Below are 13,210 nucleotides of genomic sequence, written 5' to 3'. Positions count from 1 at the left end.
ACCTCCTGCCTGGCTCAGGGTAGCGGTTAGGCTTCAAATGCTGTTTTTTTCTTACTTTGTGTGGTCTCTACACTGAGTCGAACCCCCTAGATCAAAAGCTGGAGCCCACAAGAGTTTTCCTGCCTTAGTGGGGAAACTCAACCCACAAGCACAGCTTCACCAATATCAGAAATACACTGATCTGTCGTCTCTTTGGTCCAAATTCAGCTAGCCTTTACAAGATGAACTTGCCCACGTGCTTTCTAATTAAGGCAGTTTCATCATAACAATTCAACATCCAGGGAAATGACTCTGCACAGCTCCCCATCCTGCCGTAGGAAGCACTCTGAGGGTATGTTTATACATTTCAAGACAAATGTTAATTCACGATGGGTTTTACAACTGCAAATGAATGTCACTTTACAGTACATGCACTCCTGAAGTGTAATCTGCAAGTCCTCAGAAGATTAGTCACTAATCTGGTTCTTGGGAGCAGGATGGGGCTCACAGCAGGTTTCAGGGAAAAAATAAGAAGTTATGAGAAAAAAAAAATCATGCAAAGAAAGGATTGTTGGTGTTGCAAAATCTTGTCCTTGCAACCATGAAGAAATTTAAAGGGCTATCAGCTCCCATCAGGCTTCATCTGAAGCCTGGACCTATGAGATATGCCAGAAATGTTTGTGTCCACATAAAAAATAAGCAGAAGCAGAGAAAATGAGCTAAAAAGTGCAAAACCCAGCTCTAGGGCTGCAGTGTCCCTCTGCAGGCCCCATGGCACGTGAACAGCAGCAGCAATGGGCAGTAACTGAGAAAAATGAGGGGGTTTGGATGCCAGCTCCTGCTCCCAGCTCATGCATCACTTGTGCTGCTTCCAGGTGTTTGCAACTCTGCCCGGCTGCTGCAGGCAGCTGCCTGCGCCCTCGCCGCGCTCTAACACCAGCCTGTGTGGGAGCAGCTCATGGACAGACAGATGCTTCTGCACCCTGCCAAGCTCAGCCCCCAGCCGAGGTCCATCCACCCGAATGTCCGTAACTCAGCCCCAGCAAAGGCGTTTGCTTTTCATGGCACAACCAGAAAGAGTCCATGCGTGGGGTTGTGTCTCTGACTGAACGCTCTGGGCACTGCCTGGGGACTGAGGGTTTCCTCGGCACCACTGGCCTCCTCTTCCTCTGGAGGAAGCAGCAGCAGCCCCATGCTGATGTGCTTGGAGAGCGGTGCTGGTTGGGAGTTTGAAGGCTTATCTCCCAGGAGAGAAGAGTGCTGTCCTGGGGAGCAAAGATTTGCCCCCAAACCACAAGGATGTAGGGTGTTAAGGACATAAAACCTTTAATGGATCCATCCCCTCACATCCGAGCTTTGATCCCAGCAACTTTGCCTTCAGGTTGCTCAGGGAGAGGGCTAATGGTTTCCCCCCAGCAAATCAATCCAACCCTGATTTTCTAGCAGATGATTTGGTGGGCCTCTGGATAGTAATTACATCAAAACCAGACAGATTAAATCAAAAACTAAGAGTTTAGTCCCACATTAGGTAAAGAAGAGCCAAGACCCTCTCCAGCTCCAGTATCGCTCTGCTGCCTCCGGATCGCGGTAAGGTGGCTCCCCCGCCCACATGGTAGGTCCACAAAATGCAGGAATCCAATTAAACAGAAATAAATACACCCCATTTGCCCTTAGGAATTAGATTATTCCTAATTACAGCAATCAGTGTCTTCTCGCTGCTCTATGTTTATGTGACAAATCAGCTCCTGTGCCAGTGGCTTTTCTTCTAAGTTGTGTCAAGGATTTTGGAAAGGAGACACCCAGCTCATTTCTGCTGGCAGGGAGAGATGCCAGCCAGAGGTCTGCTGCAATGGCTCTTTTTAGGTGATCTTGCCTAAAATGCCTAGCATCACCCGCTACTAAATTACTAAACATCAGCACAGACAGCATTCAAGAATTACAGGTGTAATATTTGCCTCTGCATCTCTGTGATCGGCTTGTTGGATACTGCGGCTCCTATGGAGACAGTGAAGACAACCATGTTTATAGGGGAAAAAATAGGGTACCGGAACGAAATATGGATAATTCAACAACACACCTTCATCCATTTGAGAACTGAACTCTGTGTTAAGCAACCAGAAGAACCAATGTCAAAGAAAGTGCTGAAAGGGCACTGAAAAGGGGGTTGGCCAGGTGAAGACATACAAATTTAGGAGGAGAGCCCATTCTTCCCGCTGCCCACAAGGAAGGGAAGGCGTCTGGCCTTTGCAGGCTGACCCTGTGCCATGGAGACAGCAGGAGATGCCAGAGGAGCTGCTGGGGAGCAGGTGAGGTGGGCCAGTGATGACCTTCACAAGTACTGGGAGAGCACAGTGAAAGCAGCCAGTTTGCTCCCTCCTTGGGGAGCAGAGACATCTGAGCATCCTCAGGAAGTCATGGGAGCAAGACAGGAGCTGCAAAGCTGACTGCTGGCCCTTCTGGTCACTGAATTTCTCTGCCCTTCTTGGAGACTGACACCCCTCCAGCCCTCTTGTCACAGACCAACTCTCTGACTGCTTTTCTGCTGAATACATTCACTTTAGATGATGCTGTAAGGAGAAAAAAAAAAGCCTTCTGAAGTACTCTTTATCTGATGGATACTTCAGATAATGAAAATAAAGGACTCTGCTACTGCCAGCACATGCGTATTTCCGGGAACTTTGTATTTAATGGGGTCGATCTGCTTTAAACATCCGAAATATTTGCTCCACAGCTCTTTTAGGAAGCTTCTGCAACAAAAAAACATCCTGTTTTGGGGAGGGTGCTTCCACCCCGGGAGATTAAACCATTAACCCTGGGGAACTTGGTGTTTTCTTTGGACAGGCAATGACAAAAATTTTCTGCCCAAATCCCAAACTGCACCAGGACTTCTACCCAAAGCAAAGGGCATAGACCCATGCAAGGGTCTCTAAAGGATGTATGTGCTCCTAAGCACAGGCTGAGTAAAGAGCCTGATACTTATTTAGTTTATTTATCCTCCATACATATATTACACCCATGCTAAGGGCTGCAGGGGAACCGCTTAGGAATTGCCAGGATGAAGGCTACCAAGGCGGTCGAACTCTGCTCCCTTGCACACACACTGGTGCTGCAGTAGTGAGAAGATGTAATTACAAAAAAAAGACCTTTCAAGCCCTGCCCCAGAGGGAGAGAGGCAGGCAGGTCCTGTGCAGGTTTTAGTCATGCTCCTCTGGCACAGGCACACACTCTTCCCACTTGCACAAGGATTAAGATCTTCAGGCAGGGAATAGCTCTTCCCTAAAAACCAGTATGATGCAGGAGGATCACAGGGGAAAGGGCTGTCATCACCACTAAAGCCAAAGAGCTACCCAGATCCATATTAACACTTATGGACATTCCCACTGAAAACAGCTACTGAGACACCAGAATAGTGCATAAGGAAGCAGCGTTTTTCCAGCTGTTCTCCAAATAGGGTGCAAACGTGACTCCCTCCTGTCGAGATCAGCTTTTCCATTCAACTGCTGATGAATCATGGTGGCTGGCATCTCACCTGGTGAACAGCCCAAAACCAAACATCCCGAACATTTTTGTTCAGATAAGGCTGACCATAGCTAGGATTCCTAATGGCCCAGGCAAAGTACATACTGCACATGTTAAGAACAGACCCAGATACTGCCAGATACTCTTCTGTGAGTTTGTCTGAATATGAACATTACTAAGAGTAATTAGAGAACGTGCTCAGCTGCTAATTCAAGAAGTTAAGCATTTGAGCTGTTTAAAATAAATTCTTGCTGAAGAGTGGCTTAGCATGATTTCAAAACTAATCCACTCCAAAGACGTCTTCTGAATATTTTCTCTACTGTTGGATGAAAAAGTTTGAAGTCCTTATTTTATAACACAGTAATCCTACAACACTGACTGGCTTAACCCTTCACTTTGCCACAGTACTTGGTCCAGCTGTTTCGAGAAGACCTAAAGTTGTCCTCCTAGATATTATCTTTTCAGTTCTAACTCAGTTGTGGAATTAATGTGAAGGGATTTTAATATAGCCCAGTGCTTTGGAGGCTTATGATGGGAAATTTTCATGCTGGGGCAAAATGGCCTCACTATATATAGGCCTAACTTACATGCAGGATATCTTACACCATCACTTTCATCTCTTAGTTTTTCCTGCATAATAATTTAAATTACTTTAGAAACAAGTAGTTGGTATTGTTTTTCTCTTTGCAAAGAAATGAGTTGTTCAGTCATATCCTCAGGTTTTCATAGTCCAAAGAGCTGCAGTGCTTTATACCAGCTGAGCATGTGGCTGTCACTGATCTTCAAGAGGAAAATCACTATATTTATCTGATAAATAAATATACAACCAATATTAGGATATAATTTTATAAGTGATTCATCTCTACACATATGGCTTGCTTCAGCACTTGCCTACCAGAACAGGGGTTTGGGGATTACAGACTTGTAAATCAATTTAGCTTTGTGATAGTTCTTTCCCCTACCTTTCTTCTAGATAAATAGAGGCCATGTTTAGGGCTTGGTAATGGTTGTGGAGATTCAGTCCATTTCCAGCAATGGAAATAACAAAACCCAGAATTTATCCCCCAGCTTATAAAAGAAGCCTCAGGACTTGGTAAATACAAAATAACTCATGAATATTGGACAGCTTGTTCTGAAATGTGGAACTACAGCCCATCAGTGCATAAACAAGCGAACAGAGCCAAGCAGGCTGGAAAGCAGCCTTCCGAGGAAGAAATGGAGCAGCTCAGCCAGGCTTCGGATGCAAGCTAATCGGGGAGCCGGGTGCCACATCAGCATGATGTAAACCAGAAGGGAAACAAGTTATAAAACATATCAGGGAATAAAAATATTTGTTTCCCAATTCACCTTCATGACAGGCTCAAATTTGCACCACTTGTCATAGAAGTCAAGAACAAGACATGTTCATGAATACTTCCTATATTGCAGACCCCACTGCTGAAGCACCAGGTAAATATTGCAACCCATAGTTTCTTTTTTCCATGCAAACTTTTTTGCTCTGGCTCAGAGCACATTTGCTTTACTGCATTGTACACGCAGCTGAAAGTTAAGCCGACGAACTCTAAAGGATTCTTCTTCTTTTTTTTTTTTTTTTTTTTTTTAAAATAGCAGAAGTAATTAATCTGCTTCAGAGAATGAATCAGCCTTTTCTGAGCTACAAACTCACAAAGGAGGAGATTGTGGCTGTTTCTGGGGCGGGAGGGAGGCTTACTCACACAGCCAACACAGTAGAGGCAGCCGCCCAGGGTACACAGCTGTGAGCAGCAAAGGGGCCAAACCCCCAAAGCCAGACCCTGGAACCCCCCGGTGCCACCCCGTGCCCCTGAGGGACCAGCTGCACTGGAGGGGATGAGCCTGGTGTTGGGCAGCACTGCGGCTGGAAGTCAGGCCAGTGCAAAACTAATGGTACAGGGGGGCTGTGTGGCTTTGCCTCTCCTCCCGCAGCCCCCCTGGGTTGCACACCCAGCCCGTGAGGGGCTGCACCCACTCCTCAGAGTAAACTCTTTGGCAGCAGGGACCATCCTTTTATTTAGGTGAACTACCTTCACCTGGGCCAGGCGGTAGAGAGAGCTGATGTGCCACGGCTTGGTTTCTTGGCAGGCTGTGGGAAGAAAACCATCGCTCGCAAAAAGCTGCTACCTTGTACTATGGGAACTTCTGTTTCCACCTGGGGCCTCTGTCAGAAAATAACGCTAATGCTTAGCTCACTGCTTTCAGCGAATGCCGTGCAATGACTTAACAGAAAAGCAGAACGGACGAGGAGTAGACAGTTCCCAGATAGGGGAAACCAGCACAACAGAAGCAGCATGGAGATAGCTGCCTTATTAAAGATAATGCAATTTAACTGACAGAGTGGAGGGTAACAAAGTTATTCCTTAGCTACACTGACACAAACAGAGCTGCTCACCACGGTTATAAATAAATAAATAGAAGTGATGCCATCCTCATTCATCAATCTGGAGAGAGGAAAGGGGCTCTGCTACTGCCGCTTCCCTCCTTCATCCCCTCCGCCTGCCGGGGCAGGCTGGGGACAAGCTGTGTCTCCAGCAAGGGACCAGCTCCCTGTGCAGCCACTAGGATGGGGAGGGGCTGGCACATCCCCCTGTGGGGCACTGGCCCTGCTGGGGGGCAAGGGGGGTCAGGCAGCTCCGACTCCCTGAGGAGAGCAGGCAGGAGCGGAGCAGACCTGTGAGTCTCCAAATTCATTTGACCTCCACAGGGGCAAAATCACCAATATTTTCCATTTTAAACTACAACTAAATTTAGAGGTTTTATGGTTGCAGTGTGCCTCCTTTCCCACACTTTCCTGGAGTGATCTCCAAATTCCTCTCCTGTCCTCGCTCATTAAAACATGACTCAGCTCTCCCAGCTGGAAAACTGGAGACCCACGCAGTCCCGAGGTTGCCTGCTGCCATTAGTGATGTCCTGCATCGGCATTAACCATAAAACTTGGGAGCAGCAGTGGCAACAGAAGGCTTTGCAAGTCAGATTTGGGGAGAAATCAGTGTTACTGAACCTGTGAGTATCCTGTGAGCAGCTATGAAACCTATCAACTGGAATTTCTCTCATGTCCCTTTTGGGAAAGTTCTCCCAGCACCAAGGATTGACCAAGGACACCTGCACAACAGACTCTAATGGAGCAGCAACACAAAGAGCAAATTCCCTCTCTGCCCTTAAACATTCCCCCAAATTAATACCATATACATCTCAGCCAAGGCAAAATAATGGTCATGGAAAGAAAAACAAATGCAAAGTCAATGCAAAATAGCACCACCTGGTGACACCTACTATAACAATGCCAAGTTCAACATTGCGCCCTACCAACTACAAAATTTGGCAGCTCTTCATTTGCCTTTACTTTTTTTACTGGACGTAGTGCTGGAGCAATGTCTCCTCTGAAGTGAGCTGTTACTTTTAGGGTATTTAAACATTTTGGAGAATCGGCTGAGTGACTCCAATGCTGGGATGAGGACTTCATCCACTGGCTTTCACTCCTCCTTCTGGCTTTGTCCTGTCTCCTTTATCAGCTCAGGAGGTTTCTCAGAGCACCTTGAAATACACCATCAATGCTACAGAGCTTTTTGCAAACGCTTGCTTCAGATTTTCATTGATCTGTGGCTTCAGCATTCCCGGCACTTTGAAATGTCAGCTCAGGTATCAAACTAGTAGAAACAGCTGAATCTGTGAACAATTCCTGTTCATTACATCAAACAGAAAAACCATCATGCTGTTAGACCCTCTCCTGATGCTTTCCACAGATGTGAAAGGCTAGGTTGACAAAACAGCAACAAATGTTCATTTGCCACATCATACAACTGCTTACTTTTAACTGCAGCCACTCTTGTAGATGTCAGGCTATGACTCAGGGGCTCATGAACCCCACACACCCTCTTCCTATTTTTTTCCACATTCAGTTCCACAAAATCAGCTTCTAGTCTACCATTGATGAAATCTAGTAGCAATCATAAGGCTTGGCTGTTGCTCACTAGTTATTTTTTCCTAGGAAAAAGGAACTAGACAATACTTGCCCTTGACAAGGATCTAAGTGGCACTGAGAAGTCACACAAACGTAGCATAAACCCTTTTTTGAAGCATTCCTGTCTTGCGCTTTGCTCCACTTCATACAGCATGCTTGCAGAACTGGAACCACTGGAATGCCATGACAACTCCACACCAGACCTACCAGCACGATGCTGCCCTCTGTTAGAAGGAGAAAGCCAAGGCTCAAAATCTGACATAACTTTTTCCCTTCTCCCAATTTGGTCTTAGCATCTCGGTTGACAGCATGGGACCCAAGAGCCCTCTTTATAATTAAAATACAGATTGTTTGCCCGCTCTGTTGCGGCACTAGGCACTCTCAGTGCTTTTTCTGGCCACTGGGAGATGAAGGCAGCCTCTGCAGCACAACGCTTACAAGCACTGTATGATAAACTGCTGCACACGCAATGCTGAGAAACACTGGAATAAACTTGAGTTTGGTGGATAATACCAAAGGGATTATAATATATTAGGTCAGAAGCACACAGGCATTCTCGAGCCTCCCTCCTGCACTGAACGCTGGGCGTATCACACTACAGGGCTCTATCTAGCTTCTGCAATATGTTTGGCTATTTTTCACCTAGTTAGATAAAAAGCAATTACAATGTTAACGAATGGAACAGGGATAACTCCTTGTGATATGTTTGTTTGCACCTATCAACTGCGGTATTTTGCATCGAGCAGAGCTGGATTAGTTCAGTGCCACTGTGTGATCCTATGAGTTGACTTTGTTGATTCAGTGGGTGGTATTTCCTCTGAATCATTATTGATAGACCTTATAGCAAATATTAAGAGCAAGGATATTCAACTGGGAGTTAAATCTGAGCTCAGATACGAGCACTGAGTTTGTCTGAAGTTCCCCCAACTGTTTCAGCTCTATGAACATTGTTCGCTGCCTAATCTGTGGCATTGTGTTGCTACCCATTGCCGAATTACACCCATCTTCTACTCATGACTGGTTATGGTACAATGGTGGGATTAAGAATCCCTCATCAACAGAATAATTGTCGCAGAAAAAAAAATAATTATTGAAGACATGGAAGTAAACGGGGGGAAGGAGGGACAAAATGCAACGTACTTTGCTTTGATAAGAACAATTTTCTACTCAGTTGCTCTGGGAAACCTATCCGGCACACCTAGCGCACAAGAAAGGAGTAGAGTTCAGCTTCCAACACATCTGAAGTGCAGCCACTTGCTACGCAGGTCAGTGAAACCAGGAGTTAAGACACAAAAGACGAAATTTTGTAATAAATAGGGCACAGACCTAAAAGGATCTGACAGCCAGTCTCATGGAAGGAGTCAGTCTGAGTTTGGCAGGGGTCACTACTGAAAGCGAGGGAGACTCCATCCTACTTAACATCTCCCTTCACAACAGAGTGAGTAGGGGAAAGCTGGGAGAACACCGCACCAACACAGAGCATGGGGATATGTGATAAAAATGGGATTAATAAAAGGGCCGGAATAAGATCAGAGCTGAGAACAGAAAACAGAAGTCAGATGGACACCTGGAGATGAAAATCCCAGTTTCCCACCCCCATTACAGGACAGGAGGAGCCTGAGGAGGAGGTTAATTGCAGTACCTACCAGGTGAGGTATTTATTTCTAGATGAGGTGTCAAAGAACGAGAGGCACCAGATGGACCTCTGAGCCTTGAAGCTCTGCTCATCCACGGGGAAGTCAAAGAGTGAGAAGCCCAGTGCAGGACTGCTGGGGATCAGCAGAAGCTGGAGTCTGCTTCATGAAAGCAGACAGCAAGTTCTAGCTTGTTTGGCATTGCACAGTGAAGAGAAAAGCATGCAACTCCTACTTCTATACTGATAAGAGAGAAAAGCATCAGACTGGGAGAACTAAGCAATCATAATGCACATACAAAGTAAGAGACATGGATATACTGGGACAAAGTAAGAGACATGCGTATACTAGGAAAAAAAAATTCTAATATCAGTTCAACAAAGTTCTGAAACTTCCCCTTCCCGGGAGACTGGGAACAAATGAATTACAGTGGTGTGCAGTAAGGCGTAATATCATTCAGAGTTTAGATTTGCTGACCTGCCGGGTCCCTTCCTGTCCTACATTTAGATTATCTTTTATACAATGGGTCTTGTACACTGCTTGCATTTTTGAAGCAAAAATCTTGGATGACAGCCTAGAATGGGATTATTAACTTATAACAGGACAAAAAAAAAATCACATATCCTCATAGGTTCCTGCAATCCCCCCTCGCCCTCCAGTTTTGGCAGCCACTGTCCCTGTGCGTAGTGGAAAAACAAGCTTAAGTGGATCGAAGATAAATGAGATTAGTAGCCAGACAGCCCAAATTCTGAGCAAGTTCAGTAGGACGATTGCAACCTTACTGTAACTCTGCTGACTCCAACTTTTCTTTTCAACTGACTTAGGCCAGAAGTTTCCTTGCAGCCTGACGTGTTTCGCAGCCTGCAGCATGTTTACTCAGAGAAATTCCTCAGTCTTAGGAATCTGGGAAAAACGACCAACAGTTCACAATGCTGATCTAGTACAGGGAGGAAGGACCATGAACACCGTCTGGGGGTACTTCTAAGATCAGTGTACGCGAGCACCCCTTCCCCACCCCCAAGCTCTGGAATTCAGCTCCTGGTGCTGATGTTGCAAGAAGCCACTTCATCATCGCAGAGCTATTGAGCAAAAGGGAGGACGAGGCACAAGAGAAGTATGTGAATAAACCCAAGCAGAACTTGGAAGACCTCGTCCAAAAACCACTGGATAACAGCATCTTTCAAAATAAAAGCCTGAAACCGGCCCAGCGCCGCGCGCAGACGCAGCAGCCGTACGCTATACGCTAGCAGATGCGCTGTCACACCCAGGCACAGCCGGACCACGGTCTGCCTGCACATCGCACCGTCACACCTGCCATCTGGACCACGTCGCCCCTACGCGTCACACCGTCGCGCTGGCAATCTGGACCGGGTCACACCTCCACGCGCGTCGCCGCACCTGCGATCCGAGCCGCGTCCAGCCCGTACGCGGCATCTTCGCAGCTGCCGTCCGGGCCAGCTCCCACCTGGCCGTTCCAGGGATGCCCTCGCCGCCTGGCCCTCGTCCCACCTCTGCCCTGCACTGTTGCACCAGCTGCAGTCCGGGCCGGCTCCCGCCGATCCGACGTAGCTCCAACCGGCAGCGGGGGTCACTGTCACACCTGCAGCCCAGCCCAGGTCCCACCTACGCCTCCCCCCCCCCCCCGCTGCACCTGCAATCCCCCCGCCGCTCCGAGCAGCCCGCGGAGCCAGCCGCGGTCTTTCCTCCCTCGCCACCAGCCTCGTCTCACCGGCCGGGACCGGGGGAGAGCCGGGGGGGGATGCCCAGCCGGGCTGCAACCCCGGGAGGGGCGGAGGAAGGTGGCGGTGGGGATTCCGCCCAACTTCTCCCCACCGAGAGGCGCCCCCCCCCGTTCCCGCGATCGCCCCCGGCGGGGCTCGGCCTTACCGCGGCGGCCTCCTGCGGGCGGGGGGCGGCGCGGCGGGCAGGGACCCTGCGGCGGGGCGGGCAGGGACCCTCCGCCGGCGCCCGCAGCCGCCGGCCTCTGCCCGCCCGCGGGAGCCGCGCCCGGTTCCGGGGCGGAGCGCGGGCGGGGCGGCGGGGCGGGGGGTCCAGCCCGGCCCCGCCGAGGAAGTTTCTCCCGGCCGGGAGGGAGGTCCTGCCCAGCCGGGGGTATCCCCGACGGCGGCCCCGCTGCCCTCCCCCGGGCTCGCCCTGGCCGAGGTCCGGGCAGAGCCTCCCCGGCGCCAACCTGCTGCGTCCCCCCCCGCACCGAGGGGTCCTGATCCGCCCCCCCGGGAGGTGTCCCCCAGGGTGCCCCCTTCTTCCTGTCGCCTGTGGGCATCCTGGAGCCAAGCGCTGCCTCCTGCCCCGGCGAGAGGCGTTTTACAGCCCGAGCTGCTCCATGCCCCGGTGGGATCCCTCTCCGCCCAGCCACGGGGGCTTGAACGCACGGCCCGGGGCTGGGAAGGGAGTGGGGAATCGCGGACGCTGGGGACAGGCTGCCCAGGCGGCCAGAGACCCAAGGGACCCTGCGCCTCGGTCTCAGCAATTTAAGTGCTTCACCATCAACATCTGTGAAAGGAGGGGAGGGATGCCTGTTCCTTTGGTAAAACACGTCAGCTCTATAGATGAGCACTGAAACCGGGGTTAAGATAAATATCAGCCAAGTGGGGAGAGTTTGGTGGAAAAGTTTGTTTCCCTTCGTGGGTCAGAAATGCTGTCCTCTATAGGTGTTAGGGGCCAGACTTGGTTCTGGTTTCAGGCAGAGCCACTCAGCTTCACCATCCAGAGAGAAAAACTGGCAGAGAAAATCACGGGTGGGGGAGACGGGGATAGCTGATATAAAAATCATGCTAAAATGTTTTGCAAAGGGCTGCTGCAAGCCAGTGAGAGCTGAGGTTAGACCATTGAGTGTGATTACAGGAGACTGGAGGATAGTTACAGGGTAAGAACACAGTGCTGAGCATCTCTGAGACTTCAAATTGGAAAATGAGACCTGAGGTTTTACTGTTTGCTCATAAAACACTCCTCTGTTTTTAGTGGAAGAGGAGAGAAATGGAAGAAGCCTGCATCGTTCAGGGATGGTACAGCATGGCTCATCAGTTTTTCTTTTACTCAAAATAAATGTTTATAATTGGTGTCTTATGCAATACTCAGGTGGGTACCTAATTTGTTTTACAAATCTACACAGCAGGAAAAACGGATGTGTCCCCTGGAATCTTTCTCTGAGGGTATAAACCTGATTTTGAAAGAGCTATTTGTTATTTAGGAGATAGTAATTGTCTTTTGCTGCTGCTGCTGCTGTTTTAGTTTAGACTTTTTCCCTTCTCTGCAAGTTTTTGCTACTTCGGTGTGTGAAGAGGAACAGGGAAAACAAATCTTTTATACTTGAGTTCATTTTTCTTCTTCTTTGCCTTTGTCTGTTCCCTTTTCATCCTGGGGCAGCCCTGGCACATGAGCAGGGTTGGCCGTGCAGAAGGCAGGCAAGACACCTTGCTCCTGGCCATGATAGGACCTGTGGGGCTTCCCCTCATGCTGCCTCATGCATAAGCCCATTTTGGGTATTTTCAGCATCAGGTTTGAGACCTCTCTTCCACATGGTGACTGTGTGTGCTGGGGCAGTTGTCCAGTGGATCCTTTAACCCATTTATCAGCTATGTCCATACAAACATGGGTAGCAGGGAGGCTGGGGAGATATGTTACCTGCAGCTCTCCCTCTTCCTCTTCGTGTCACTGTTTTACTCATCTTTACCCTAATGCTTGAAACTTGTCAATCATGCTTTCTGACCTGAACATGAGTGGGGCAGTACACGTAGCCCTAAAAGTTACTTACGGAAGATAAATTATAACTGCTGGGCTATAAAGGCTCTCACCATCATGTAGAAGTGAGGAGCAAAGCTCAGCAAAGACAAGACGAGAAGAGAAAATGAAATTCTGTGTAAATGCCCCACATTTTCACCAAAATCCTTTTGACCAAAGTAGATATGAGTGCGGGGGTGAACAGTGAACACACAAATGCTTCTTTGTTGGGATAAAGCCACATTGTGCATGTGTGTCCAGAGCTGGAAGCACACATGATGTGGCTGAGGGGATGCAGGAGCTGATTTTCTTCTCTGGACCTGTATCTGCAGTGTGCTTTGCACCTTTAAACCTTGCAACC

General features: G+C 48.7%; 1 protein-coding gene across 2 annotated transcripts in view; it reads right to left on the bottom strand.

The window, feature by feature from the left end:
- INF2 (inverted formin 2) overlaps positions 1-11,101 on the bottom strand; it is a 44,504-nt gene extending 33,403 nt beyond the window's left edge. The window contains exon 1 of one of the 2 annotated variants that reach the window (XM_074825274.1): positions 10,996-11,101. The gene's annotated coding sequence lies outside the window, so the exon portion shown is untranslated. Of the gene's footprint in view, positions 1-10,506; positions 10,525-10,995 lie in introns of those variants that run through there. The other variant, XM_074825275.1, reaches the window with a different exon arrangement.
- Positions 11,102-13,210: the final 2,109 nt, after the last annotated feature.

Source organism: Strix aluco, chromosome 4, assembly GCF_031877795.1.
Source record: "Strix aluco isolate bStrAlu1 chromosome 4, bStrAlu1.hap1, whole genome shotgun sequence".
Lineage (NCBI taxonomy): Eukaryota > Metazoa > Chordata > Aves > Strigiformes > Strigidae > Strix > Strix aluco.
The sequence above is the reverse complement of the archived record's forward strand: the minus strand, read 5'-3'. Positions and strand labels throughout refer to the sequence as shown.